The 27,803-nt window shown below is 41.1% G+C and overlaps 1 protein-coding gene and 1 long non-coding RNA gene across 2 annotated transcripts in view; one reads left to right on the top strand and one right to left on the bottom strand.

The window, feature by feature from the left end:
- LOC117521240 overlaps nucleotides 1–27,803 on the top strand; it is a 569,076-nt gene that overhangs the window by 280,956 nt on the left and 260,317 nt on the right. The gene's annotated exons all lie outside the window — the stretch shown is intronic.
- Nucleotides 3,823–18,762, bottom strand: LOC117521955. The gene is made up of 4 exons (XR_004564100.1): nucleotides 18,543–18,762; nucleotides 6,214–6,225; nucleotides 4,407–4,409; nucleotides 3,823–3,833 (listed from the first exon to the last, which is right to left on the bottom strand). It is a non-coding gene; the product is annotated as an uncharacterized LOC117521955 (long non-coding RNA).

Raw genomic sequence — 27,803 nt, forward strand, 5'->3', positions numbered from 1 at the left:
TATTTCTATTTAACTACTAACACTTTCTGTAATTGTGTATATTTAACTAACTGTTGTTAACTGTTTATGTACTCTGGTAAAATAATTTCCTTCTGGATAAATAACGCTGACCTTTATCTTTAATTAAGAAAAGTGTACTCAGAATTACCATTTACAGTTAAGTAAAGTTTACTCAAAAGTAACATTTTTAATTAACTAAAGTTTACTCAAAAGTAACACTTTCAATGAAGTAATGCTTACTCAGATAGATAGATCGATTGATAGCCAGACAATAGATAGATTGATTTTCTTCATCTTTTTTCTACTGCTTCCATTAGGGGGCACCACAGCAGCTCATCTCTCTCATCAGCACCAGCTGCCTCTTTACCCTCTCTCTCGTAATCCTCAGCATCCTTCTCCTGATATACCCTGCATCCCATCTCTCCTCATATGTCCAAACCATCTCAGTTTTCCTTCTCTGTCTCCAAACCATTTTACACGTCCCTCTGATGTGATCATTCCCAATCCCGGCCATCCTAATTACCCCCATGAAAAATTACATGTAATGCTAATTAACCATGCTTATTTTACTTTATCAACAAGTTTTGTTGGTTCAATCATTTCAGTTATTTCTCAGGTTTTCCAGTGTACAAAAAGTGATCTGAAATGCACACACAAAACAAACTGAGGACATTGATCCTCTGCTGTGCTGACTAAAGTGTTAAAGGACATGTTTAAATAAATGCAACTCCAATCAAGACAAGTGAGACACATGTGTTGAAAGGTACTTTTATGCGGTTGCCAAACAATCTTGGCTTGCCAGCGGTGCTTGATAAAAATGTTGATGGAACCATCACTCTGCCAGTAGTGTGATGGATGGAATGATGGGTTGGCTGATGGATGACTACATAGGTATTGCCGATAAGATCAGTGTCATTTTATGCGCCCGAGAGATGAGTCACAGTAATAGAAAGACAGAGGGACAAGCTGGAAGAAGAAGCCTTCATCCTAAATATTAGTAATTCATTTTGCTGGAAGGTGAGGATGTTTCAGAGAGAGAGAATGAATAAGAAGAGATATTGAGGGAGTCAGTGCATATGACTGGAACTACGCTTTCCAGCAACTGTGTATTCTCTGTTGAAAGACAAAGACGGAAATGTGGAGTTGTTAAGAAAAGTGATAAAGTTGTCAGAGGACTGAGACAAAGGAAAACGCAAAGAGGGAGTGGGTGAGTAGAGGCTCAAAGAACAGAGAGGAAGCCAAAGAGAGACGGGGGAGACAAACGTACAAGAAAGGGAGCGGGGGAGTGAATAAAATAGAGGGAGTCAGGGTGGATAATCGGGGTATTATGTCCTTTAGTGAAAATGAGAGGCAAAAAAGGCAAAGGGGAATACAGACATGGGTTGAGTGGGTGTGCTAAAAAGAGTACTCACAGGTTGGCACGACAGCTTTGGATGTTTTCTTCATTTATGCTACGAATGTCTTCTGCCTCTGCTGGATTCCTCTTTACTACTTCACAGGATTTTTCTTTGTTGTCTGCACTGAAGTATTTAATACACATGCTGAAGCATTGTCAAGCATTGCACAAGCACGTGTGTGTGTGCATGTGTGCACGTGCACAAGGACATGTGCCTACGGGCGTGTGTGTGTGTGCGCACATGCAGAGTGCAATAGTACCAAACATATGGAACCAAATTTACACTCTAAATAGAACCTGCACTCTAAATGCAATGCAACACAAATGGGATGAATTAATCCATGTCATGTGACATACAAAGCACCAAGGATCCACTCAGCCATTTATATATATATATATATATATATATATATATATATATATATATATATATATATATATATATATATATATATATATATATGCTTGTGGTCAGGAGAGACAACAGATTTGTTTGATCAAACTATGACAAGAAAAAGATGCCATGTAGGCTAATGTCAGGTAGCTGCACTAGTCACTGATCTCATGTATAATTTAGCATCAGTTGGCTTTCAATACCCAGGTCTACATCTTCTTCTTTGTGTTTTGGCTGTTCCCGTTAGGGGTCGCCACAGCAGATCAATCGTTTCCATCTCACCCTGTCCTCTGTATCTTCCTCTGTCTCACCAACCACCCGCATGTCCTCCCTCAGCACATCCATAAACCTCCTCTTTGGCCTCCCTCTTCTCCTCCTGCCTGGTGGCTCCATCCTCAGCATCCTTCTCCCTATATACCCTGGGTCCCTCCTCTGCACATGTCCAAACCACTCAATCTTGCCTCTCTGACTTTGTCTCCAAACCGTCCCACCTGAGCTGTCCCTCTGATATGTTCATTCCTAATCTTGTCCATTCTTGTCACTCCCAAAGAGAATCTCAACATCTTCAGCTCTGCCACCTCCAGCTCTGCCTACTGTCTTTTTGTTAGTGCCACCGTCTCTAAGCCGTACAACATAGCTGGTCTCACTACTGTCTTGTAAACTTTCCCCTTCACTCTTGCTGATATTCTTCGGTCACAAGTCACTCCTGCCACCTTTCTCCACCCACTCCACCCTGCCTGCACTCTCTTCTTCACCTCTTTACCACACTCTCCATTACTTTGAAAAGTTGACCCCAAATATTTAAACTCATCTACTTTCACCACTTCTACTCCTTGTAACTGCACTGTTCCACTGGGCTCCCTCTCATTCACACACATGTACTCAGTCTTGCTTCTACTGACTTTCATTCCCCTTCTCTCCAAAGCATATCTCCACCTCTCCAGACTAGACTCATCTTGCTCTCTACTCTCACTACAAATCACAATGTCATCTGCAAACATCATAGTCACTGGGGACTCCTGTCTGATCTCATCCGTCAACCTGTCCATCACCACTGCAAACAAGAAAGGACTCAGAGCTGATCCTTGGTGTAATCCCACCTCCACCTTGAATGAGTTGATTCCGATTGCGCATCTCACCGCTGTCACACTATTCTTGTACATGTCCTGCACTACCCTAACATACTTCTCTGCCACTCCAGACTTCCTCATACAATACCACAGCTCTTCTCTTGGCACCCTATCATAAGCTTAAGCATAAGCATAAGCTAAGTCCACAAACACACAATATAACTCTTTTCTGGCCTTCTCTGTACTTCTCCAACAGCATTCTCAGAGCAAACATTGCATCTGTAGTGCTCTTTCTCGGCATGAAACTATATTGCTGCTCACAGATCTTCACCTGTTTTCTAAGCCTAGCTTCTACTACTCTTTCCCATAACTTCATGCTGTAGCTGATCAACTTTATGCCTCTGTAGTTACTGCAGCTCTGCACATCACCCTTGTTCTTGAAAATAGGAACCAGCACACTTCGTCTCCACTCCTCAGGCATCCTCTCACTTTCCAAGATTTTATTAAACAATCTGGTTAGAAACTCTACTGCCATCTCTCCTAGACATTTCCATGCCTCCACTGGAATGTCATCTGGACCAACTGACTTTCCACTCTTCATCCTCTTCATAGCAGCCCTCACTTCTTCCTTACTAATCTCTTGTACTTCCTGATATTCCCTCCACCTTCTCAGCACACACTCCTCACTTGTCAGCACATTACCATGCACATATTTTACCACCCTAAGCTGCTGCATATCCTTTCCAACTCTGTCCCTTTGTCTGGCCAACTGGTACAAGTCCTTTTCCCCTTCCTTACTATTCAACTTCTTGTACAACTCACAATATGCCTTTTCCTTTGCTTTTGCCACTTCTCTTTTCACTTTACACCGCATCTCCTTGTACTCCTGTCTACTTTCTTCATCTCTTCGACTATCCCAAAACTTTTTCGCCAACCTCTTTCTCCTTATGCTTTCCTGGACCTCTTCATTCCACTACCAAGTCTCCTTGTCTTCCTTCCACTGTCCAGATGTCATACCCAGTACTGTCTTAGCTGTCTCCCTCACCATATCTGCAGTACATTTCCAGTTGTCCAAAATTGCTTCCCCTCCAACCAGTGCTTCTCTCACCTGCTCGCTAAATTTCACACAACAGTCTTCCTCCTTCAGCTTCCACCATCTGATCCTTTGTTGAGCTCTCATGCTCTTCTTCTTCTTTACCTCTAAAGTCATCCTACAAACAATCATCCTATGCTGTCTTACGACACTCTCTCCTGCCACCACCTTACAGTCTCTGATTTCCTTTAGCTTGCATCTCCTATAGAGAATGTAATCCACCTGTGTGCACCTTCCTCCACTCTTATATGTTACCCTGTGCTCCTCCCTTTTCTTAAAGTAGTTATTCACCACAGCCATTTCCATTCTTTTTGCAAAAGCAACTACCATCTGTCCTTCCCCATTCCTATCCTTGATACCATATCTACCCATTACTTCCTCATCACCTCTGTTCCCTTCACCAACATGCCCATTGAAGTCCACACCTATCACCACTCTTTCAAGCTTGGGCACACTCTCCACCACCTTATCTAACACACTCCAGAAATCTTCTTTCTCCTTCATCTCACAACCTACCTGTGGGGCATATGCACTGATGATATTCATCATACCCAGGTCTACATACTTCTGTAAAATCATATTTATGGAAAAGTGTTTGTTGTCCCACAATGGGACTAAGTAAAAAGCACCATCATTCACTTAATTCCTACAGTGGTTGATGTTATAAAAAAGAAAATGTATATCTTTTAACATAGAGCCTTGTCTGTTAGATCTCCTGTGCAACAAATCCAGCCCAGATTCTTTTCACATTATATTTTAAACAGTGAGATCATTAAGAACAGACTACTGGACAAACTGATGTCGCAGGGCAATAAACCATTGGATTACTTCACTTATAATTTCGTGCAGCCATCACGGAATGAATGAGAATGAATTTGTGCTTCCGTGACGAAAATGAGGCGCTTTTCGTCACAATAACACAAACCAATAGATTAATGTACATTTCGTGCTGCTGAATCCAATACATGATGATGTTATCAGCAGTACAAGATGGAGGCAGCACTTGACAGCGCCGCCAGAGGCTGTTGGGCACCGCAGTCTCGTTTGAGGGCAGACGCTAAAGGGGTCAAATATGATGTAATTTCTCTACTTCCGGGGAAAAAAACGCCATTTTCTCTGCGTTTTGAGGCAAATTACATGCAAACAAAGTGAAAATGCAAAGAAAAAGTGACGATGCGGTGAAAAAGTGACATATGTTGTGGTTTGTTTATGACCCGGAGCACAAACATGTCGAGGCGGTTTTTGCAGGTGAGCGAACGTAGCTACTCTTGTTAGCTGTGTAGGCTAACACTTACAGACACGACATCTCCCACTCTCTTCGTCTTTCCTTCTCCACTGGGAACCGTGAAATATTGATGAAGCACTGCTTCACCTATAGGCTTTGAGAGTAGTCCTCTGGTGCGGGATGGATCAATACTCCTCTTGACGCATTTATTGGTTCAAAAGATTGATTGATTAGCTAAGCTTGACTTGAATACAGTAACCACAACAAGAGACACAGTACTGTGCATCTCAAACCTGAGTACTGTATGCGATGATGTGTCAGTCTTAATGTCATAAATAATTTTAAGTTTTGTCTAGGCTAAAACTCACACTTAATGTGTCCCCTGTGAGCCAGTGAACATTTACTGAGGAATAGACTAGTCTTTGGTGAAACTATATTCGAAATGTGCCTGTTTTTCACAGGAACACGTAAATTTTAATGTATTCATAACCCCATTCACCATTACCATCATCATTCTCGTGTCAATGTTTTCATCATAAAACAATACTTCAGTATAGTACTGTACATCCATTTGAAATTGTTTACATGTAACTTAAAAACGTCCAGGATTTCTTTTCTTAGTTACCATCTTCATGCCATGTGCAGTGCCAAGGGTCTGATCTGCAGCAGTATCGAAGCTGGAGTCCTGGGTTTTAACTGCAGCAAGGTCTGCAAGTGCTTCTGCATTTCCTGGATGCTGCTACGTTGTTGCAATGGGCAATTTTGTGCTTTGCCTTGATGCACCATTTGCAAGAACCTGTAGTGCCAGTGACCCATAGAACCAGTGACCTGTAAGATCACCGACCCGTAGGACCAACGACCCATAGGACCAGCTCCCCATAGGACCAATGAGCTGTAGGACTACATACCTGCAATCCTCTGGTGTGTACTCGGGTCTTACAAAGAAACTAATTGTTTTTAATAAATACTTGGTACTTTTTGAGGATGAGTTTCAACTGTAATTTAGAAGTGAGGAGACAGACAGTTACTGTTGACAAAATTTGCCATCTCCTGTCATGGCCAGACACTCGCGCATACCATACATCATCACGTATATGTAGTTTGACTCTCAGCTCTGACACTTTGGACTATTCACACCCCCGTGTCCCTCCTCACACTCTGTCCCATCTGTTCCTGTTTTAAGACACCCTCAGCGGAAGATCATTTTTAGCCAGTGTGGCAGAAACCATGCACTGAGAAATCCCACTTGTCAAAGCTTCCACTTTCACACTTTCATCATAAACTGCTGAAGCCATTGTTAATGAAAGCTAGTGTTTTACGCCAGGCCATCATTTCCATTTCTGTATTTAATTTTGGCTGTTGAAGCTTCTTCAAATCCTACTCTTTAATTATGAATATGTTATACAAAATTAATGTTTAAAAATGTTAATGGAGCATGAACAAAGTAGTGTAAATTGGCTTTTTTAGTTCTGTATAACTTTTCTTCAAAAAGACAAGACAGAGTTGAAAGACGATTACCTGTGTAGATCCAAAAGGAACCACTGCTGGCATCAGCATACATCATTTTCTCTTATAATCTATTTAGCAGGCGAATCACATTCAGTCAAATCTAATGCATATCAAAAATAGCTCATGTTCTATTCAATAGTGCGTCGATAATGAATTTAGTTAAATGGCATGGCTAATGTGAATTTGTGGACTGGTAATGGGCTCATCGGAGTTACGGGGCACACACGAAGGGAAATCCAGTGTAATACGCCCTCCTCTTCTTGTCGTGTCGTCCAATGATCACCACCTACATGTCAATGTCTCCAGTTGTTGGGACTGGCACAATAAAGACAAGAAGCTGCCACTCTTTAGAATACATTACAGCAATTCCTGGGGGCAAGTTCACCAAGCGTGAAGGAGGGAGGACAGAGACAAAAGGATGGAGGGATGACAGAGAAAAACTGAATGGGGAAGAAAGCTAATGGCTTTATAGCGACAGTGATAATCGTGCCTGCTGGAAATCATTTCATCTCACACAGAGCCCAGACATTACTGTGAAATTGAATGTAGCAGATTTAGCAACCGTGGTAGGGAAAATTTGTCTGTGTATTTATATTTTTTATTCACTGGACATGTGTGCAAGGACTGTATGATGTACATTGCACCTGGCCAGGCACCATGACAATGCCAATGAGGATCTGTCACTTTTATCGGGGGTTAAACAATGTGTTACTGAAATCATATCTACAATCAAAAGGCCCTAACCAACTACAATGGCCAACCCCCTCCAACATCCTCCAGCAAGAGCAGCACACTGACAGAGGCTCTAAACAGCTTTTTTGCCTTGTTCGACACCACCACCACCACACATCTGCAGGCACTGTCTCCCCCTGGTTCCAGCACCGCACCTCTCTCTCTCCAGGACCATGAGGTGAGGAAAATACTAAGAGCAGTGAACCCCAGGAAAGCTGCTGGCTCTGATGGTATTCCGGGGCAGGTGATTTCTCTGCTTCCTTAGAATGCAGAACCCAGGCTTGTATGTAGGGTTTGATTAGGTTAGCTAAGTAGGGAGGTGCTAGTCCGTGAATAATTTTATAGGTTAATGGCAGAACCTTCAAATCCAACCTCACAGAGACAGGAAACCGGTGAAGAGACTCCAGAATAAGTGTAATGTGACTGAACTTTCTGTTTACTGTCAAGAGTCTGGCAGCAGCATTTTGAACCAATTGGAGACCCCTAATGCTGGACTGTGGTAAGCCAGAAAATAGAACATTGCAGTAGCCCCTTCTAGAAGAAACAAATGCATGAATCAGGGTCTCAGCATCAGCCATAGACAGGACTGGATGAATCTTCACTATACTATGCAGGTGGAAGAAAGCAGTCCTCATAATATCTCTAATTTGTAGGTCAAAGGACAATGTGGAATCAAAAATTATCTCATGGTTCCTCACTTTGTCAGTGTGATGTATGACACATGAGCCTTGGGTCGACATTTGCTGGTCAAACTGATACTGATGTCTCACTGGACCAAGAACCATCATTTCAGTCTTGTCCAAGTTTAAAAGTAAGAAATTGCTGGACACCCAGCTTTTCACTGATGCAAGGCAATCCTCTAAAGATTTTATGTGTATGAGATTACCAGCAGTGTACAACTAGTATCATCAGCATAGCAATGAAAGGTAATCCCAAAATGCTGCAATATGTGCCCAAGGGGTGCTATATAATGGGAGAAAAGCAGGGGACCTAAGGCGGACCCCCCCATATGTCATGTCATCAAAGTTAGAGGTAGTGTTGTTGTACAAGACACAGTGAGAACAACTGTTTAGGTATGATGTCAACCATGCAAGGACACTCCCAGTAATCCCAAAATGATTCTTCAGGCCATCAAGTAAAATACAGTGATACACTGTAAACCACACATTCAAGATGAGGTGTAGACTGTGATTGTGCCATGAAGGGCTAAGGCAGTGCGGATTTTCCTATCTATCAATCACTTCAGTGCATGGTTTTACTGAGGGGAGGAACTCATCAGTCAAACCATTTGATGAAGTAATCGGTTGCCCCAACATTCTCCCTACTCTCACTATAGATCACAATGCCATCTGCAGTCATCATCCATTTACATGTCCACCACCATTGGAAACAAGGAAGAATTCATATCAGATACTTGATGTTTTCCCTCCTCAATGTTAAACTCATGTATTGTTCCGATCATAAACTTCACTACTGTCATACTGGCCTCATACATATCCTTTAACATCTTCACATTGTATTTTCTGGAGTTTAAGCCACACCTGTCAAACAATGCCTCTTGAAGAAAGCGATAGAGACCAAGAAAGAGAAAAAAAACATATATAAACCACATGTAATATGCCACTCCGAACTGTAAGTCACACATTTTTTCTATAAATGGAACTTGGTTTTTAACACTGTTTCCACTGGGGTGAGTATAACAAAAGACAAGAACTCAGTGGCACGTGTGCACACCCCAGCATGTGCTGTTACTTAACATAAGGATTTTTAAATTTCATCAAGCAATTTGGACAAATAAACATGTATTGGCGAATATATTGGATGTTATTTGAAGCAGCTTGGACAAAAGGATTCATCAGATGGACAAAGATGGAGACGTGAACAGGGGATTTATGTAGGAGCCCTCAGCCTGTGGTGTGTATAATAAGGACTTTTAAATTCCAAAAATAAGCAAAATGGACAAATTAATGTACAACGGACAACGTATTGCATGTTATTTGATGTAGTTTGGGTGAAAGGAATCCTCAGAAGCATTTTACATTCACCCTTTCACACTCTCTCACACACACACACACACACACACACACACACACACACACACACACACTGATGTCAAAATGCTGACATGCAAGGTGCTAACTACACACCGGGAGCAAATTGGGAATTAAAGACAGGGGTTTGAACCGAGGATCTTCTGGTCTCAAGCCCACTGCTTAACCATTAGACCATCACCTCCCCAGTTGTCCAACATCTCTGCACCTCCACCCAGTTCTTGTCTGACCTCCTCCTGCAATACAGTCTGCATCCATCCACTTCCACTTCCTGATCCTTGGTTAAGCCCTCACTGTCTTTTCTTCACTTCCAAAGCCATCCTGCAAACCACCATCTGATGCTGTCTAGATATGCTCTCTCCCTTGACACCACCTTAAAGTCTCCAATCTCTTTGAGACTGCATCTAATGTGCAGGACATGCTCTACCTGTGTGCCTTTTATACATCACCCTGTGCGTGCATGTCTTTCTTCTTAAAATACTCACTCCCCACAGCCATTTCCATCCATTTGGCAAAATCCACTCCATCTGCTGTTACACATTCCTCTCCTTGACAGAGAACTATTTCTTAACTTATCTTTACAAAATTACACCCATAGATTGTTTTTTGGGAATTCTTCACAATGACTTATTGACTTTTGTATTACTTTCAAGCATACCTCATGGAGCAGCGCACTGTTACTACCACCGGATCCACATTTAAGTAAAAATAGACCAGGCCAGCTGCATTGTGAGGGGTCTATATTTATATGTAAAGGTTTCCTCTGAGAATTCGCTTGCCAACATAGCAAAGTGTGTCTCATACAGTGTACTGTGTATGCAAAATCTGTATATGCAGCAAGCTCAGGGGTGCAGGACTGCACTGATGCATAAAAAGTTATTCCTGAAATGGTTCCCTCATATCACAACGCACAATTAGGCCTGCCAATGCAGTGCCTTTGCCCTGGAGTCAATGTTGGCATGGCAGGGAGCTCTGCTTGGATTGGTTCTTGTAGGATTATCTGCATTCTGCGCATGCACATGTCTGCACATGTCTGCACACTTCCAGCAAATGAGGGAAGAAGGGTGAGACGGTCGGTCTAGTTTGTTGATTTTTCTCTACATTAGCATGTGCAATTGTGCACATAGTGACTTTACTCTGACATCAAATTGATGAGTCCTGTGAGAAATCCGCAGACAGCACTTCCTCTGATGAGCTGTTCGACCGTCCATCCAGTGGAGCCAGAAGAGCCTGCGAGGGGAGATTCATCGTGCTGTAATTGCCTTTAAGCTTAGCCGCTAGCTTAGCGCAGCTACTAGCTCTTAGCCAATTTAGCATGGCGGCTTCTCCTGTCTCTCCTGCACTTTTCTGCTCTGGGTGTGAAATGTTTAGTTATTCCTCAGCCTCCTTTAGCAGTAATGGTACTTGTAATAAGTGTAGCTTATTCGTAGTTTTGGAGGCCAGGCTGGGCGAATTGGAGACTCGGCTCCGCACCGTGGAAAATTCTACAGCTAGCCAGGCCCCTGTAGTCGGTGCGGACCAAGGTAGCTTAGCCGCCGTTAGTTTCCCTCTGGCAGATCCCGAGCCGGGAAAGCAGGCCGACTGGGTGACTGTGAGGAGGAAGCGTAGCCCTAAACAGAAGCCCCGTGTACACCGCCAACCCGTTCACATTTCTAACCGTTTTTCCCCACTCGACGACACACCGGCTGAGGATCAAACTCTGGTTATTGGCGACTCTGTTTTGAGAAATGTGAAGTTAGCGACACCAGCAACCATAGTCAATTGTCTTCCGGGGGCCAGAGCAGGTGACATTGAAGGAAATTTGAAACTGCTGGCTAAGGCTAAGCGTAAATTTGGTAAGATTGTAATTCACGTCGGCAGTAATGACACCCGGTTACGCCAATCGGAGGTCACTAAAATTAACATTGAATCGGTGTGTAACTTTGCAAAAACAATGTCGGACTCTGTAGTTTTCTCTGGGCCCCTCCCCAATCGGACCGGGAGTGACATGTCTAGCCGCATGTTCTCCTTGAATTGCTGGCTGTCTGAGTGGTGTCCAAAAAATGAGGTGGGCTTCACAGATAATTGGCAAAGCTTCTGGGGAAAACCTGGTCTTGGTAGGAGAGACGGCATCCATCCCACTTTGGATGGAGCAGCTCTCATTTCTAGAAATTTGGCCAATTTTCTTAAATCCTCCAAACCATGACTATCCAGGGTTGGGACCAGGAAGCAGAGTTGTAGTCTTACACACCTCTCTGCAGCTTCTCTCCAACTGCCATCCCCTCATTACCCCATCCCCGTAGAGACGGTGCCTGCTCTCAGACCACCAATAACCAGCAAAAATCTATTTAAGCATAAAAATTCAAAAAGAAAAAATAATATAGCACCTTCAACTGCACCACAGACTAAAACAGTTAAATGTGGTCTATTAAACATTAGGTCTCTCTCTTCTAAGTCCCTGTTAGTAAATTATATAATAATGGATCAACATATTGATTTATTCTGCCTTACAGAAACCTGGTTACAGCAGGATGAATATGTTAGTTTAAATGAGTCAACACCCCCGAGTCACACTAACTGCCAGAACGCTCGTAGCACGGGCCGAGGCGGAGGATTAGCAGCAATCTTCCATTCCAGCTTATTAATTAATCAAAAACCCAGACAGAGCTTTAATTCATTTGAAAGCTTGACTCTTAGTCTTGTCCATCCAAATTGGAAGTCCCAAAAACCAGTTTTATTTGTTATTATCTATCGTCCACCTGGTCGTTACTGTGAGTTTCTCTGTGAATTTTCAGACCGTTTGTCTGACTTAGTGCTTAGCTCAGATAAGATAATTATAGTGGGCGATTTTAACATCCACACAGATGCTGAGAATGACAGCCTCAACACTGCATTTAATCTATTATTAGACTCAATTGGCTTTGCTCAAAATGTAAATGAGTCCACCCACCACTTTAATCATATCTTAGATCTTGTTCTGACTTATGGTATGGAAATTGAAGACTTAACAGTATTCTCTGAAAACTCCCTTCTGTCTGATCATTTCTTAATAACATTTACATTTACTCTGATGGACTACCCAGCAGTGGGGAATAAGTTTCATTACACTAGAAGTCTTTCAGAAAGCGCTGTAACTAGGTTTAAGGATATGATTCCTTCTTTATGTTCTCTAATGCCATATACCAACACAGTGCAGAGTAGCTACCTAAACTCTGTAAGTGAGATAGAGTATCTCGTCAATAGTTTTACATCCTCATTGAAGACAACTTTGGATGCTGTAGCTCCTCTGAAAAAGAGAGCTTTAAATCAGAAGTGCCTGACTCCGTGGTATAACTCACAAACTCGCAGCTTAAAGCAGATAACCCGTAAGTTGGAGAGGAAATGGCGTCTCACTAATTTAGAAGATCTTCACTTAGCCTGGAAAAAGAGTCTGTTGCTCTATAAAAAAAGCCCTCCGTAAAGCTAGGACATCTTACTACTCATCACTAATTGAAGAAAATAAGAACAACCCCAGGTTTCTTTTCAACACTGTAGCCAGGCTGACAAAGAGTCAGAGCTCTATTGAGCCGAGTATTCCTTTAACTTTAACTAGTAATGACTTCATGACTTTCTTTGCTAATAAAATTTTAACTATTAGAGAAAAAATTACTCATAACCATCCGAAAGACGTATCGTTATCTTTGGCTGCTTTCAGTGATGCCGGTATTTGGTTAGACTCTTTCTCTCCGATTGTTCTGTCTGAGTTATTTTCATTAGTTACTTCCTCCAAACCATCAACATGTCTATTAAACCCCATTCCTACCAGGCTGCTCAAGGAAGCCCTACCATTATTTAATGCTTCGATCTTAAATATGATCAATCTATCTTTATTAGTTGGCTGTGTACCACAGGCTTTTAAGGTGGCAGTAATTAAACCATTACTTAAAAAGCCGTCACCTGACCCAGCTATCTTAGCTAATTATAGGCCAATCTCCAACCTTCCTTTTCTCTCAAAAATTCTTGAAAGGGTAGTTGTAAAACAGCTAACTGATCGTCTGCAGAGGAATGGTCTATTTGAAGAGTTTCAGTCAGGTTTTAGAATTCATCATAGTACAGAAACAGCATTAGTGAAGGTTACAAATGATCTTCTTATGGCCTCAGACAGTGGACTCAACTCTGTGCTTGTTCTGTTAGACCTCAGTGCTGCTTTTGATACTGTTGACCATAAAAGTTTATTACAGAGATTAGAGCATGCCATAGGTATTAAAGGCACTGCGCTGCGGTGGTTTGAATCATATTTATCTAATAGATTACAATTTGTTCATGTAAACGGGGAATCTTCTTCACAGACTAAGGTTAATTATGGAGTTCCACAAGGTTCTGTGCTAGGACCAATTTTATTCACTTTATACATGCTTCCCTTAGGCAGTATTATTAGACGGCATTGCTTAAATTTTCATTGTTACGCAGATGATACCCAGCTTTATCTATCCATGAAGCCAGAGGACACACACCAATTAGCTAAACTGCAGGATTGTCTTACAGACATAAAGACATGGATGACCTCTAATTTCCTGCTTTTAAACTCAGATAAAACTGAAGTTATTGTACTTGGCCCCACAAATCTTAGAAACATGGTGTCTAACCAGATCCTTACTCTGGATGGCATTACCCTGATGTCTAGTAATACTGTGAGAAATCTTGGAGTCATTTTTGATCAGGATATGTCATTCAATGCGCATATTAAACAAATATGTAGGACTGCTTTTTTGCATTTACGCAATATCTCTAAAATTAGAAAGGTCTTGTCTCATAGTGATGCTGAAAAACTAATTCATGCATTTATTTCCTCTAGGCTGGACTATTGTAATTCATTATTATCAGGCTGTCCTAAAAGTTCCCTGAAAAGCCTTCAGTTAATTCAAAATGCTGCAGCTAGAGTACTAACAAGGACTAGAAGGAGAGAGCATATCTCACCCATATTGGCCTCTCTTCATTGGCTTCCTGTTAATTCTAGAATAGAATTTACTTATTACTTATTTACTTATAAGGTTTTGAATAATCAGGTCCCATCTTATCTTAGGGACCTCATAGTACCATATCACCCCAATAGAGCGCTTCGCTCTCAGACTGCAGGCTTACTTGTAGTTCCTAGGGTTTGTTAGTAGAATGGGAGGCAGAGCCTTCAGCTTTCAGGCTCCTCTCCTGTGGAACCAGCTCCCAGTTCAGATCAGGGAGACAGACACCCTCTCTACTTTTAAGATTAGGCTTAAAACTTTCCTTTTTGCTAAAGCTTATAGTTAGGGGTGGATCAGGTGACCCTGAACCATCCCTTAGTTATGCTGCTATAGACTTAGACTGCTGGGGGGTTCCCATGATGCACTGAGTGTTTCTTTCTCTTTTTGCTGTGTATGCACCACTCTGCATTTAATCATTAGTGATTGATCTCTGCTCCCCTCCACAGCATGTCTTTTTCCTGGTTCTCTCCCTCAGCCCCAACCAGTCCCAGCAGAGGACTGCCCCTCCTTGAGCCTGGTTCTGCTGGAGGTTTCTTCCTGTTAAAAGGGAGTTTTTCCTTCCCACTGTCGCCAAGTGCTTGCTCACAGGGGGTCGTTTTGACCGTTGGGGTTTTTACGTAATTATTGTATGGCCTTGCCTTACAATATAAAGCGCCTTGGGGCAACTGTTTGTTGTGATTTGGCGCTATATAAATAAAATTGATTTGATTTGATTTAACAATAAGGTTTCCAAGAGACCTTAAATGTAGCATCTTTAGTGATATGGAAGCCCAAGAGGCTCCTAAACGCTCCTTAGGCAGAGGATTTCCATTTTCACAAGTTTCCCTGCTGTCCCAGAGGAAAAACAGGGGAATTTAAAACTTCATTAAACTCTGAAACAGGACAGGCTTTGCTGCTGTTTGTTTTTCTGGGCATTTGGTGGGAAATTACATGAATCCATCACACCTTGCTGGCAATGCCTGGGTCCATCGCTTTTAGAGAACACAGGAGACGGAGAGCGACAGGCTGCAAAGACACCATCTTGACAATTTTTTATTTTCCGCCGTTGCTTTTTCACCTGACCTGGCAGTGTGCCTCCTCACGCAAAATAATAGGAGCTGAAGTCATTCTCTTTTTGCCGAGCCATCAGCGAGTCACGCAGGAGCAGAGAAGAGAAGAAGTGATTTCCATGTTAATGGGAACCTCCCAGACAGTAGCTAAACCTTTCACTGCTCTCCTATCACTCTTTCCTGTTTTGTGCCTGCCTTCCTTTTGCTCGTCTGTTGTCCTCAAGCGCTCAAGCCTTTGACTGTTGTCTTTGAATGTTACCTTTCACCTCTTAGTCTCTGTTTACCTCTTTTCTGCCTCCCCTTTTCTTCTCCTTTTCTCATTCCGTCGACTGAGATAAATGTAGTCGCTGGACTGTGAGCGGCCCATCCTCAATGGGGTGTGGTGGCCCATTGCTAGCTGTCTCACTTCAGTGTGCATTTGGGGTGTTTTCTGCTTTCTTTTGTTTTTTTTTGGGGGGGGGGGGGTGCTCTTTCTTTTATGGTGAAACACAAATGCAAATCAAACTCCAGCTCATCAAAATGGATCTGTTAAAAAAAAAAATGCAGGCAGGTTTGAGAAAAAGCAGGTGAACAGAGAAAAACACTTTCTGAGATACTCTTTAAAACACAGTATTTCCAGCCACTGAGAAAGTACAATAATGTCCACTTGGCTGGACCTGTACAGTTCCTACCTCGCCCTCTGTGGATGTGGGAGCAGCCAACTGAACAAGCTCCCTGAGGCTTTGCCATTCCCCTGTGCACTGGCCCGTTTTCACCACTGGAAAATGGCCAGCATGGCATCCGATCCAAGATATGCTAAGTAGCTCCATCCGCTATCAGGTCTCTGTCAGACGAACAGTGGTGGGTAAACTGCCATGCTGCAGGGATGCAGGATAGATCGCCTCACCCCTGCACTCTCATCTTTTATACATAATGTCAGCCAAACTGACTGTTGCTCCAAACTTTATGCCTTCTTATACATCATAAATACACCCCAACATATTGACTAAAGAAATGATTCAAATGTGCATCCGAACAGTTATAGGGTTCCATCTCAGTGCTGAGTGCATAACAAGTGGCACAAATGCTTTTAGGGTGTAGTCAAGCTCTGCCGTTGAGAGGGTGAATAAGCTGAATGTAAAGCCATCTTGACACTTGCACAAATTTAATCCCCACACTGCTGCAGTGCAACCGGCTTTCTCCACCGCGTTATATAAAATAATTATTTTGTAGTGGATGATAGAGGTGGGCGTTACCGCGAATTTTGATTTTGATCCGATACCAAGTAAATACAGGCCCAGTATCGCTGATATCGATACCAATACCGATACTTTTTCATATTTAAGCTTCATAGATCTAAAGCATCCAAAAGACCTAGGATAGAATTTCAACAAACATTGTACGTGACAACAAAATACTTTATTATCACAATCAACATTTAAAAAAAAAATATCACTCAACACGACTTAAAATCTCCTGAGGTAGAGGGCTGACAAACCACAATACAAGGTTGCGCTGCTCCGTGTTGTGTGACACAGCACAACACTGCTCTTACAGACAGAGAGTAGACTTTGATGAATCTGCGTGCGCAGCAGTCAGTGCGTGCGGGAGAGAAAAAAAGCTTGAGTATCGATCTTTTTACACGAGGATCATTCAATATCAATACCAGCATTGGTATCGATATTATCAATATTAGGATCGATCCGCCCACCTCTAGTGGATGACATGTTTGCTCTCGGAACTTGGCTGATGAAACCATCTCTCATGGCTTCCGGAATCACAGAGGAATTATCTATACTTGTAGCTTTTCTCGTGTGTTTTGTGAGGTGGCGAACACATTTGAAATCATCTCATAGGTAATTAGTTATATTTATACTGTAATGGCTTGGTAAAAGAATTAAAAGATTTAAAAGAAAGTAAAATTATGTTTATTGTGGCTGTAACATCTCATCATAATCCTTCAGATGTGTTGCTCTGCATCAAGGAGATGCATTGACTTGCAGTGACAGACGGTGTTTTCAAATAGGTTGAGCAATGTTCATGTCTCGTTCACAAAATTTATGCCTGCCAGAGATTTTGAGCATTTAAAAATTTTCCTTGCACAGCCACAAACAGCTTATGCACAGTTTACAATTAGTTTACTCCCTGACATGCCAGATTGCATGCCAGTGCAGGGATCAAATTTGTGCAAGTGTCAAGGTACCTTAAGACAGAGTGTTAGGTGCAAAGGCACTTGAGCAAGTAATTTAATTAATCATTGGCTTGTTGTGAGACTGCTATGAAATCAACCAATCACAGTGATGGTGGGAAATGGTTGGGTATCTTTAAAAGTACTTCCACCATGCACACATTATCTCTTGCTGTCAGTTCATTATGGCTTAATTAAAGATTTCCCAGTGAAACAACCCCAGCTTATATCTCAGTGGTAAGAATATTCAACCTGGTCTCACCGCAAGTTGTGATTCAGCAGCACAAAATATACATTAATCTATTAGTTTGTGATATTGTGACAAAAAGCGCCTCATTTTCATCACAGCAGCACAAATTCATTCTAATTCATTCAGTGATGGCTGCACAAAATTAAAAGTGAAGCGGGAGTCGGGTGGTTATGGTTAGGATTGGGGAAGGAGTAGGATTAGGTTATGGTTAAGGTTAGGGTTGGGGGTAGGAGTAGGGTTAGTAATAGTGAGTTAAAAAAAACCCCTGTCACAGAAATTTAACACATTTCGTGACGGGCACATGAAAAAAAATGTGAGACTGGGCTGGAATATTTGCATGTGTTGAATGATGGTACATTCCATCTTTCAGTGAATGAAAATATTCTTTCCATTGCATGAATAGAAAATTCATTATTTGTTTTATATGCCACCTAAATAAATCACTGTCATCTTATTTATTTTTAATGATATTTTTCTTAAAATTGAAAAGGTGTCTCATATTGGAGCAGGAATTGGAAGGTCACTCCATTTGACAGGCAGCTGCTGACTCAGCACTGAGCAGAGCGAGAACATGTTTAGTGGAGAGTGTAGAAACTGATGTGTTTTTTAAATTTAGTGAAAAATCACAACAAGAAATTGTCCAATTTTTCATCTCACAGGGCTTCAACAGCTGCTAAAGATGTGCCCGTGAACACTGAGGCTGCTGGATTTTGCTTCCTTGTATCAAGGAAGCATTTTTACAAGAAGTTCATGAAGCCGTGCAGTAGTGTGAAACTGATGGGAGAAAAATGCACGGATAGTACCAAAAATGCATGCTCGTGACATCACCCGTGCAGTGAGACAATAGTGGATGTCACGTGATGTAGAATCCATGTCACATGACAAGGATCTATTTGGGTGTCATATTATTGTGTCTTATTATGACAGTTGGAATGACAACTGTTACCTCCACCGCTATGTGTGAAAATTGTTCACTGACCAGCAATCTTTAATGAAATGTGTGGAAGGATTTGTAAGTCCACACAGAGATATGCTACAAGTTAAACTTGTTCCCTTTACACTATGGTGTGCTCTGTACTCTTGTGTGCATTGATGGAATGTATGAATTGTGCTTGATCTGTTAAGGTTGGAATGTTTGGAATATGTGATTATTGCTTGTAAAGTGTTTTTGTATCAAAGCACAGGTTAGTACATTAAAAATACATTATTAGCAGTCTGTCTTCATGTCGAACCATGTTTAAAGTCCAGACAAACTAATTGTCAAACTGACAAAGTACAAATTGTTTTCCCTGGACCCTTCAGTGTGCTCTGATGATGCACTGTGCGAATAACAAAGTAGATTTTGACAAACTCCTTAACCCTCTGGGGTCCGAGGGCATTTTTTGGACAGTTCACTCGCCTGGCATAAATGTTTTATTATGGCTGTTAACAGCTCTCCCTGCATCCCACAGTCAAGTTTTATGTCTCTTTTTTTTCAGGACAACCTGTTTTTTCATAATATATATGCTTTTGTTGTGTTTTATAAGTGTAATAAAGGTTTACAATCAAAAATAAGAAAGTAAAAAGTAAATCAAAAAATAATTTTCCACACACATTTATTCAAAACACACACCAAACTATAATAAACAACTGTTTTGAGACTTTAGAAAGGTAATTTGAGGTCTTGTGTGAAAGACTGTACAACAAAAAAGTTCAAACACAAATGCACATTTTGAACAATATATACAAAATGGTCTATGCGTTTATGCTCCAGTCTGAGGAGTGGCCCCTGTCCCTTACCTCATTGATATGGTAATCAGTGCTTTATGCCAGAGGGAGAGAGCCACAGAGTAATCCAGTAACATTCAAATGCAAACTAGTGGAGCAATCCTGATAGTTACACGCTCTTTGTTTGAGCATGTGAGATTGTCATGCGAGGCTCTCCGTCTGCTTTCACTTTCACTGTGCGTAATGGGGCAGTGCGCATTGGAGGAGTTAGGGGGCTATTCAAATGGGCCAGCTAGTAAGATATCACTCCTAAAAATGATCTTTGGTTTATCACGTGAGGTAGATCTGCCCTACGATTGGATTTTGGAAAACCATGTGATGGTGAACCAATTCTGATTGGACACTCACATTGCACACATCATCACACAGCTTCTATAAGGAGAACAAAGATGGCCAACGGTGGATTGAAAGTCCGCGGAGTTAACGTTTGCAGCAAAAAAAAAAAAAGTAAGTTTCTATCTCATATTCAAAAGTTATTTCTAATTTAGAAAAGCTTGGTCCCAGCCATTGTATACGATGGTGTCGGCCCCAGAAGGTTAAGCACTTAAGCTATGCCCTTTTGCTCGTCCCGTTGCAGAAAATCAAGATAGGGCCCCACATATTGTACAGTTTTTCATCAAGAAAACACGTTCTGATCAGAAGAGCCCAACCCAGGGATCAGGTAGAATGATGAGAACAAACTTCTCATCATTCAAGTTAACAACGGTGTCTGTGAGGGTTCAAACAGAAATGGTTCAAAGATGCAGGCCAGAGGACAAAGTTCAGGTGATCAGTCAAGTGTGGCAACAGTAATCAAAGGAGCTAGGGAGAGGCAGTTTTCAAAGACAGCAATGAGTTCACTCACGATTCAGTCAGTCTAGTTACTAAATCCAAGGGAGATGGGCATAAGAAAGAAGTCAAACAGGAAAAACCACGATTGGTAATGAGAAATTATGAAGTGATAAACAATGCTGATAGTTACAGTAAAACCTATGATGTATTGGCACAAGAAAGCATGAGTTTAAGTAGACAGTTTAAGTCGACAAGGAAGGAATTAATGCAATAACAAACTAGAGCTTTGTGCTCGTAGAGTGCAAAAACCTCTGCCAACACTAGTCTACAATTCCACAAAATATGACCTTGGAAAGAATTTTCAAGTCCTGGTAGAAGTGGCTTTTCATAATATAAATTAAATGTGATCAAATGTCAGGAGTGTGTGTTATTTCATGCACTTCAATCAAAGATTTTTGTTGTGTTGTCAGGGTTTTTTTCAACTTTTTTGGTTTTTGAATTCTTTTTCAGATAATTTTCACAGACCATTGGTTATCTCTGCTATGCACAATTTGTCATTGCTTTTTGGCACTCTGTTTCCGCCTGATAACTGGAAGATAGACAAACAGGCATCAAATTGGAACCTCCATCCAATTTTGGTCTTGTAGGTAAATCCATAACAGAAAAATGAGAGTGATTGAGACACTTTTTGCTTGAAATATAAAGCAAAATGTCCATTCTCTTCCTTCAGAGAGAAGACTCCCAAATACTTTTCTCTACCTAAAAAAAAAAAGATAATTCAATAACATAATTCAGGCGTCCTGTTGCCTTTCCAGTGATGACATACAGTATAGTCCCGATTCACTTGTTACAATCAAAAGTGCATTTACAGTAATTCAGAAGAAGAACTTAATTGAGGGTTTCTGCCACTTTGCATTTTGTGTTCCTCTAAACTGACAAAGATAGAGGACATGAGCAGTTTTGTGGAAGAAAATCAGGAAATTATATTTTTTATTCATGCAAGCTATGATTAAACTAAACCAATTGCCGAGAAAGAGTAATGCATTTTCTAAACCATAAATAATGTAATTCTACCTTGACTTGATGTATCATTAAGTGAACATTGCATGACAGCAACGTTTTGTCACTGTCAAACATAATTTTGTTTAAAAATGTCATAGCCCTGTCTTATTATCCTGTGATTTCAGACACAGGCGTTGTGTTTTTTTTTAAACCTTCCTGTGATAATTGAATGTTGTGAATAAATAACATGATGGGGCACATGACCAACCCTGTCTGAGTTATGAGGACTGATTCTCTGCACTTGTGCTGAATTTGCCTTGTGAAAAAAGTGCATGTTTTCGACAAAACACCCAACACCTTAGGCCAGTGGTGTCCAAAGTATTCCAGAAAGGGTGCAGGTTTTCTTTGCAGCCACTGACTCCAGCAGATGATTTCACTGATTAACATCACTTTAAGCAGATGGGACGAGTTCATTTTGGAGACCACTGTCTTAGGCTGAGAGAAGACGCTCAGGGACACTCTCTGGAGTGTGAAAGATCACAGGCATGCCAACACCTATGATGGTGCACACAACAGGTAGTGAAAGATTTGAATTAGACGTATCCAAACTGGCTGGCAAGAGAATAACCCACTCAAGAAGAAGGCGGGCTGAGTTGAGTTGGAGGACTAGGGATTCTACCTAGAATGACTCAGTTGTAGAGAAGAACCAGACAATCAGAGAAGGCTGCACTGCGGAGAAACCATTGGAAGTAAAGTCTTAGTACATAAATGAAGAATATGAATATTGGTAGTATTGATGATACTCGGATAAACCACTGAAGCTCATGCAGTAGATGTTAAAAACACTAAAATTGTTAAAACATAGACGTTATATATACTGGACAAAGCCTACGTGGCGCCACTCATATATTCTCTAAAGAGTTTCAGAACAGACAATATGAAGCCCATATCTGGGCGTTGCCATGCTGGCAGTACTGGCAGCCCTGACTTTTGAGCATCGGTGGCTCCGCTGTCTGATGAAAGAAGCCTGAACACCGCGCTGTCTTCAAGTCCGAACCAGCTAAGCTAACAAGCTAAACTTGGTTGGGGTGTTTATTAAATCATATTTTTGAGGACTGAGTGGTGGTTCTCATAACGATTTGCTTTGGTGTGTGCCTTAAAAGTTATGAGCCACTTATTTTCTCAGTAATCATTCATTAAACGGACCTCATAGATGAAGCCACATATAGCTGCTAAAAGTGCAGCCACCATTAGCATACAACATTATATCAGATGAGAATTTCACTCAGAGTGAATACTGCAGCAGAGACAATTTTCGATGATCCATTCTGGCGTTTCATGACCCAAGTCATATTATTTCAGGTGTTTGTAATAAAATGCATAAAACGACAGACACAGCCTCCACCACAGATAGCAGCCACTGCCAATGGACACTGGGTTATAGATGTTATGAGAGTTGAAGACCCCAGGTTCTGGACTGTCACTCAAAGTGACAACACACCTAATCATGGATAGCTTTATGGCTTAAAACATCTTAAACTAAGAAGTAAAAAAATAAATAAATTCACCCTCCGGTACAGTTGTCATGGAGGGGACACAATCTATAGAGACCAAAACAGTTTTTCTTTTCTTTTTTTTTTTTGGACCAGGCTGTAACCATGTTTATTTCTGCTCTAAAGTTGGACATTTTGTCCATAGGTGTGCGTGCGGGTGTGGATGTGTTTGTTTGTCTATATGTGGCTGTGCGAGTGACTGGCATCCTGTCCAGGGTGTACCCCGCCTCAAGTCCTTTGACTAGTGAAGCTTACCACTTGGTTGAAACAAGTAAACTATGTGTTGAAGCAAAGAAACTATATTTTGAAACTAAATAAATAAATTTGTGCATGTTAAAATGAGTAAAACAAGTGAACTATATGGTGAAAAAGTGCTTTGCCACATTTATGTCACCACGGAACCACCTTGGGGCCTCAATGGCAACCACCAATACAGACAACTGGTCTATTCCCACACCTCTGAAATAACCATCTATTTGCTCCAGCCAGGTGAAACATGGGTGTCCCCTTGGCCTTTTCCAGCTGCTGGAGTCATGAACACTCAGACACCACATGGCCAAAATGCTGAAGCTGTCGCTCCCTCACAATGCAAGTGACACTCCTCATCTAAGGCTCTCTTAGTAGTCGTTAGACACAAGGTCATTCCAGTGGTACCCAAAGAGCTCTAGAATCAAAGACATCCAGTCCTCACCTTAGGTCAATAATTAGCATGCAAGTTTCACAATGACATAGGAATACAGGCAGCACCAGGACCCTAAGACTAGGACCTTCATTCTCCTGCAAAGATATTGCCATCACCAAACACATAATGGTATGTGATACATGTCACAAGTGGGAAAATACATGTTGATACGGCTAAAAGAACTGTTAAAACTGGTGAACTACATGTTGAAACATAGAATATATGTTGAAATTAATGAAGTGTATGTTGAAAAAAGTAACGTGCCCAAAACAAGAAAACTACACATTGCAACTTGTAAAATACAAACAGAATGCATGCTGAAGCAAATAAAGTACATGTGTTGGATGGAATGTTCCATGACACTTGTCCTAAGACCACTTAATGACCCAGAGTGGATGTGACCTGAATGTTTTGCATACATATCTGAAAAATATCATCATTTGCATACAGTCTAAACTAATACAACTTTGTATCTCTGTCTGGGACAACAGGCACCATGAAATATTCTGTTCTTTCCTTATCACGCTGGCAAAAACAGCACAAACTTTTGATATAACACATACTGTTCAGATATAACAACACAAGCACGCTCACCCACCTACAAGGTCAAACACAACACTTTCCAACCAATCACATAGCTCTACTGATCCACGCACAGGGCAAGGCCCGCCCACCTGGGGGTGGGCTGAAAGCAGGCTTAAAAAAGGCAGGCTAACCTAATGTCGGGGCTCTTGTTTGCAAAGTTGTATTGGACACTTGCGTCAAGACCCCAGCATTGCTGCAGTGACTGTTCCATGAAGGCAGAATATTCCCTACACATGCATACACAACACTGCCAGTAGGGTTGGTCATGGCCATGGTGGCTTCAATTACAAAAAAGATTTGCAATAATAACTTGTTGTCCCCATGAAAAAACTCCACCCTTTGGTGTTTGTATTGCTCATGAATTAGGAACACACATCATCTTTGGAAAGCCAAAAGCGGATTTTGGTGACACTGAAGCATCATGGGATATGAAAATCCACGTACTACTTCATCATATGCCTTCAGATGGGGCCATGTTTTTGTCTGCTTTTGACGGACCATATGGGTGTGTGGGCATGATACAACGCAAGCAGGATTCCAAATGGAAACTTTGTGACATGTGTCACAGAAGTGTAATAAGAGCTGTTTCAGGATTCAGTTGTGCATAATAAGGTGTAGTTTCTACATTCACATATATAACATCACAAGACGCTAATGCTATTTAACATAAAACCTCAACCATATGTACATTTCAAAGGTGGACAAACTCAAACTTTGCACAATATGCTTCTTTAAAAACCTGCTCTACTGCAATGAGGAGGAGTAAAGGGAACAGATGTGCAGAGAAAAAGGGCGGCAGAGACAAAGAGAAGGGTAGAAATTCTTTCAGGAAAGATGGATGGAAAACAAAGCACCTGTCCTCAACATAACCTCAGACTCGCTTGAAGCGGTAAACAAACTATTATCGGAGCACCAAACCATTCATTGCTTTACTGACTGGAAGCAGAGAGGAAACAACCATACTGTGGGTTTCCAATAAAAACATCTCTCTATATTTTATTTTTATTTCATGTTTTTTCTGAAAGTGGTGTTTCACTCTGTTAACATGTCCGAAGCTTTGCACCTGCACAGCCGTTGTTTTCCAGAGCTGTCAGGAGGCTCCAGTGTAATTTTAGCACATTGTAACGTGGTGCACTCATACTTCCATTCTCAGCAGGCTCATTTTGCAACAGTGTCTGAATACAGAGTGGACCGCTTTGCATAAAACATTTCACGGAAAGGGTGTGGAAAACTTGTATTTAAAAGTACTATGTTACAAGTTATCTGCTTAAATTGTAATTTAGATTCATGCAAATTAGGAAAATAGATACATTTCCTTATCTATAATTTAGCATTTCTATCAGAATCTGCCATCACTAACAACTGCTTTCCCAGCTACCATCAAACAGCAATTTGATTTAATTCGACAAACATCATCCCAAAGTATGTTACACTTTCTCATCTGGCTGCTGTCACGGCACTCGCGTTGCCAGTGATCCGGGCCCGAAAAGCAACTTAAGGCTAAGATTAAGCTGTTCTGTTCACCAGTTTGGTTTCTTTTGGCTTTTTAATCACACTGTGCATTTAGACTTCTGTCAACGTATTGCATTCTTTCTGTAGCAAATAAAATATGTATTATTTTTGAATTCAAAACAATCAGGAATGACAATTTACAATGTATGTGTAAATTTATGAAAATTTAGTTTAAGTCAGTAAGTATTGTGGGCAAAAGACACACCACATTTAGACAACACAAGCATTAAAAAAACAAACACCTGCATCAAATTCTACATCACATAGATGCATTAAAAATGTCTTGCAAATTGAGAAAAGACTTGCAGAAATGGAGAACACAAACATATAACCTACAGCACCTGCAACAATTTAATTTGATAACACTGCAAGGAAAAAAAAACACATAATTAGCCACAACTTAATGGAAGCACTCACAACACAATAAGAGGTGTCTGGATGGACTTTTACTGTCTTCTACTATTCAGCGCATTGCAGCTAAAAGAATAAAATGTAAAAATATATTTAGCTTTAAGCCAGGGCTGGACTGGGGAAATTTTTCAGGCCGGGCATTTTTAACCAAGACCAGCCACCACCAGGTATCAAAGGGGAAAAAGATTAAGGCTGCTGTGACAGCGTGTTTTTTTTTTTTTTTGGTCCCTTAACCGATCAATGTGCACCAGGAGACACATACATTTTAACACTATAAGAAGCATTATGAAAAGTTCTCCCGAAATACAGTTATCATAGGCTTATCAAAAGTACGATCTACTGACAGTAGGTCACATTACTTTTTAGACATAATAAACCGTCATTTCATTCAGCCTTGTTACTTAAATTTAGAAATAGAAATTCTATAAAAACATTTGTTATATAAATACTGTAGGCTATACTATAAATAATATATCATTACTTGTGTGATACAATTCATCATATAAAGCAAGAAATGACTGGATGACTGGACCAATGACTGGATACAAAGGTTGAACTTTTGAAACTGCAATACACAAAAAGTAACAAGTAACATCAAGGATTTCTTTTATTACCAATTTGTGTTGCTAATCAACTTAGAGAATGACTCTCAATTTAAAGTAAAATGTTAGGTATGTGAAATTATGCCAGGACTTGGAAAGAATAGGATTTGTTTCATCCATTTAATTTAGAGTATAAAATAAAAAGGGATGATTCACATAATAATAGCAGTTCAACAGTTAGACAGCACTTTACTTTGGACCAGAAGATCAGAATGTCTCTCTCACACACAGATGTCTGATTTAGTTAGGTTGCTGTTCATCAGTTAATAGCTGAAGTTAACCTTCACTTACCGTCATGGTCATAGCGGTCCCCCATCTCGTCTACCTGTTGAACTTCTTCTCCGCCACTTGCTGAGGCTGCCGCAGATGTGGATGCTCCGCGTCCACGCAAAGCAAACATGACTATTGTAAGACATTTTGCAGCACCTGCCTGAAGCGCTACTCTCTTCTGATCCCTGGCTCTTTCAGCGCCACCTTTCCTCTTCTTGCTACCATCCATATCGCTCGTTATCACTCTGTCTGGCACTGGCGCACTGTGTAGCCCAACCGAGGCCCGAGATGGAGGGGTAATTGGCCTGCCCCTCACCTCATTGGTCCAGGCCACAATCAATCATGACTAAAGGGCCGATCTACCAGTTTATGCACCAATAGGAGGGTTTATATACCAGTATCCACCTATAGCGTTATGTTTTAAATTATTATTATATTATATATTATACTTCGTTAAAAAAAAAAAAATTCTGCAGCCCAGTAGGCCATCAGGCCAGCGGGCAAATGCCCGGTGTGCAATGCTATTAGTCCAGCGGTGCTTTAAGTGCGTGTGTAGGACTTAAGTCATCTCGTGGTGAGGTTGCAGGTTGTATGATGCTGTCACCAGTGATGATCTTGTTTCCTCTCATCTTTTTACTCCTTTAATGATGAGGGATTCATGCTCCCTTGGCCTCCCTTGGGATTCTCCTGTGATAATCATTATATATTTCACAAAAAATTGAGTTGCTCTTACTTG

Source organism: Thalassophryne amazonica, chromosome 12 (assembly GCF_902500255.1).
Source record: "Thalassophryne amazonica chromosome 12, fThaAma1.1, whole genome shotgun sequence".
Taxonomy (NCBI): Eukaryota; Metazoa; Chordata; class Actinopteri; order Batrachoidiformes; family Batrachoididae; genus Thalassophryne; species Thalassophryne amazonica.